The sequence below is a fragment of the Palaemon carinicauda genome, chromosome 42 (genome assembly GCF_036898095.1).
Source record: "Palaemon carinicauda isolate YSFRI2023 chromosome 42, ASM3689809v2, whole genome shotgun sequence".
Taxonomy (NCBI): domain Eukaryota; kingdom Metazoa; phylum Arthropoda; class Malacostraca; order Decapoda; family Palaemonidae; genus Palaemon; species Palaemon carinicauda.
This window is the reverse complement of record NC_090766.1, coordinates 22,442,855-22,447,854: the sequence shown is the minus strand read 5'-3', so window position 1 is coordinate 22,447,854 and position 5,000 is coordinate 22,442,855.

Here is a 5,000-nt window from a genome sequence, read left to right as displayed (position 1 = left end):
TTCAATATTGTTAATGTTTTTAAAATGTTTTATTTCAATTGTTTATTACTTCTTCTATCGTTTATTTATTTCCTCATTTCCTTTACTCATTTGGATATTTTTCCCTGTTGGAGCTATTGGGCTTATAGCATCTTGCTTTTCCAACTAGGGTTGTAGGTTAATAATAATAATAATGATAATAATAATAATAATAATAATAATAATAATAATAATAATAATAATAATAATAATAATAATAATGTGATAGCCTATTGGAAACGTTCCTGCCTAACGTTCTGCTGGACGGGCGATAGAGTCCTGTTCAAGCTCGATAGTGTTTTATAGTGTCTGCAACCACACCATCTTGGTGAGCAAAGGTAGAAGGGTTTGGGGGAGCTTACAGGTCTACCTACTGAGCGCTGATCATATAAGAGGCATCGTCACCGTTCATTGCCTCTGTCGTTCATGAGTGAACTTTAAACCTTTTAAAGCATTGCTTGTTGTGGTATTACCTCCTTATGGCATCATATTTAATATGCTTGATTAACCGTCTTGATAGTCAGTTCTAGTCATGCTGGTGTACACTACATGCTATGACATGAACTGTATATTTATGATGGGGGACCGGTGTTGAGTAGGTGTGAGATATTCTACGGCATGTACACTGACTGTTTTTATTTTCATCAAATTGCAAGAAGGCTACTCGTTCGTAACTATATTAATGTTCTTCTCATCTTCTTTGAAGGCCATTGTCATTTAACTGCAATATTTTTTTCTTTTATCATTGTTAGTGTTTTAATGTCTCTAGTCATGCGTAGGTGATGTTTCTCATTTTGTCTCTTTCAACGATGATATCAACGAAGACAGGCTATTGTCTATAAGTCCCAGCGTGGCTTTCCCAAGCTCTTTGTGGGTAACGGCGTAACGACTGAAGCGGGGGAGGAGGATTCGGTAAACGTAACCGCCAGTGTGCACGGGGCGTATCGAGTTTGGCATTCGCTGGCACTGTTGAAACATTACTCATAGTCTGCAGCCTTTGTATAGACACTGGCGTCGATGTTCTTATGATGAAAACTTAAAAGGGCGTTTATGGAGGGAAGCTTATCTTTATTGCATAGTTGACCTTTTCCTGGACTTTCATTAAGGTGCCGTTGATATTCTTGCTATGGGATACATATTGAGCGCGTTTATTCCCTTAAAGACTTTTCACTTATGTAGATTTGGACAATGATCTCATAGAGCACTCGGTGAATCGTTAGTATCCTCTGCTGGAATTATTATTATTATTAATTATTATTATTATTATTATTATTATTATTATTATTATTATTATTATTATTATTATTATTATTTAACGAATAGTAACATTAAGATAGATCTTTCCTAAATAATCTATAAACAGAGACTTATGTCAGCCTGTTCAACAAATAGACATTCGTTAAAAGTTTGAAGTTTTAGAACAGCTTCCATACGCTTATCTTAATTATGCAACCAATCTTCCTTATGAAAGGGAACTTGGTATAGAATGATATGCTGTAGTAGTAAGCCTAGTGGTAGTCACCGAGAGACCAGAAATCAATCTCAACTGTAGGCCTAACAATGAGTATATTTTCTAAAAGATTAGTTGCGCCCCTTTTGAACAATTGGATGATACAAGCGCATCAAAGATAGGGAAGCGCATAATAGGTATAGTCTCATTAAAAAAAAAATAATAAAAATCATATCATTATTTCTTATAACAATTTTTCTTTTCGTTAAATATCATTGTTGAATGATCATCTATTTACAAAATGATTTACGCGTTCGTTTTCACAAACAAATACAATCACATACAGATAAATAAATGCAAACACACACACACACTCACACACACACACACACACACACACACATATATATATATATATATATATATATATATATATATATATATATATATATATATATATATATATATACATATATATATACACAAACAGACACTTGGAATATATTTTACCTTGCCCATGATATATGACTAGAAGAAAGGCCAAAGGGTTTAACATTTCGGTTGAAGGCAGATCTCCCATTAAAGCTGAATGCTTGGTCACAAAAGATTGCAGGACAAAAGGAAGTTGAAAACTTTAGGGGTTTTGCGAAGAGAGAGAGAGAGAGAGAGAGAGAGAGAGAGAGAGAGAGAGAGAGAGAGAGAGAGAGAGAGAGAGAGAGAGAGAGAGAGAGAGAGAGAGATGAGTGTCATCCGTTAAGTTGAATTTCTTTGTTTCTTTTTCACTTTCTCTGCAACCATTTCTTTTCATGGGACGCATCTTCCATCACTTGAGATGTTACATTCACTAATAGCTTTTACAGGACCTGGGTTCGTCTTGGTTAATGTGCTTGTCTCGGTTTCCATACAATAAAGAAATTGGGTTATTCAATGTCATATTATCTGGTCAACACACAGCTTTTTCCTAAAGATATGTTTAATAATAAAATAATATTTGACGTAAAATGTAGCGCCCAAAGAGAGCAACGCACGAAAGAAAAAAAAATAACTAAGCTAATTAAAGTCAAGGTTATTCTTAAAACGGGCGCAAGTTAGCTTGCGAACTATCCATTTGACGGCTAACAAAACTTACCATGAAATCTCGAGGTGGATTATATATTCTAAAGTAATTTATTCGTTGTTTTTAGACAGAGGTAATTTCTTAACTCATCTAAATGTTCCATATTAATAGAAATTCCACCTTGTTTGTTGCCAAGATCTAATTGAGAATTTTTGAGTATGGTACTGTTAAATTTTCCCATAAGTTACTTTCCACTGCTATCATTGCATATTCAGTGCTGTTATACAACATTTTATAACGATATTCACTTCTACAAGAGTACAAACGTTTCGTTATTTCCTGGTAGCGAACTGATAGATCACGTTACTTAAGATAATTAAGCATCTTAAGTGACCTTCGCTACTTTATTTACCATTCCAAATAACGCTTTTTCAAGAATAATCTCCGATATTATTTTCCCATTGAACCATTGCTATTTACATTTAGCAAAATATAATTTTCCACCTAAAGATGTTTTGATGTAATAAAAACAACAAAACACTCAGCTCACCTTGTTTATATATCAAAGTTTCTTATGGGTAAAGAATAATGTTTAAACCAATCATCACGACGGTAATATATCGACAAGACAATCAATAGCCAATCAGAACGCTTCCTGGTTTTAGTCATGTCTGAAGTGTTGCCAAGAACTTTCTACCGTCCGCGATGAGTAAATCCGTGTTGAAGGAAATTGTATTGCCTCATATTTTGATAGATATTTACACTTACTGTAGTCGAACTTAGTTTTCTGATTATAAAATCTATGCAACAAAAATCTAAAAGATCTACTGTAAGTGTCTATTATGAACGTTATATATATATATATATATATATATATATATATATATATATATATATATATATATATATATATATATATACTGCAGACAGTGTATACAGTATATATATATATATATATATATATATATATATATATATATATATATATATATATATATATATATATATATATATATATACTGCATACAGTGTATACAGTATATATATATATATATATATATATATATATATATATATATATATATATACATATATATATATATATATATATATATATATATATATATATATATATATATATATATATATATATATATATATATACTGTATACACTGTATGCAGTATACATACATACATACATATATATATATATATATATATATATGTATACATATATATATATATGTATATATATATATATATATATATATATATATATATATATATATATACATATATATATATATATACATATATATATATATATACATATATATATATATATATATATATATATATATATATATATATATATATATATCATTCCACACTAATGTACCCTAGCCGTTAAAAGCTAAGTATAATTATTTGGATTGATATGTGCACGCACATGCAAATTAAAATCTTCCCACCCCTTCCCTTTCCTAAATACAACCCGCTGGTTTGAACACCAGGGTATGACTACTCTTCTCCCCCTGAGCGTGACAGCATATATATATATATATATATATATATATATATATATATATATATATATATATATATGTATATATATATATATATATATATATATATATATATATATATATATATATATATATATATATATATATAATCTCATTACTATATAGGGGATATTAAACTGTTTCCCTCAGTATGGAATGGCAAGAACCTAAAGAATAACATAACAACAGTTACTGCCTCATTCGAGCTTTATAAATGACGAATCCCGTGTGGAAGCGCCTACAACATTAGCAGATTTGCATCTACACAAAAGGCTCACCAGCAGTACATCAAACTCCCGTGCTCCTATTGCACTATTCACTTCTGTCTTGCACACCAGGATGTTACTCTCTTGCCTCTCCAGTAGGCCTACTTCTCTTACATCTTCTTTTGTCACCTTTTTAGAATTTTACTTTCATTATTAATACTTCTGTCATTTATCATACTTTATAAGTCTGAATCCTACCAAAACAACTTCTCTGGTATACTTAGTAATATAAAAGCTATCTTTTATGATCTTTACCACCAAAGAGGTTAAGTATTTTCCCCAAGCCAACTAATCATAATTTTACCTCTGTATTGTGACACCTTACATGTCATATCATCAACTCCTGGCCTCTACATATTTCACACTCCTAATGGTCTTTCTTACATCCACAGCAGACTACCGATAGCATTCCTAAAAATTGTATTAATCACTTTAACTCCTGTCTCATTCAGCTCTGTCTCGCTTTTACCAATTTTGGCAGTTGCCTTTCATACTTTCCATAGATTGTGGTGGCCTATTGGAAATGTGCCTGCCTAGCGTTCTACCGGACTCGGGTTTGAGACCCGCTCAGGCTTGATAGTTTCTGGTGGTGTCTGCAAGTTCACCATCCTTGTGAGCAAAGGATTGGTATTTGGTGGAGCCA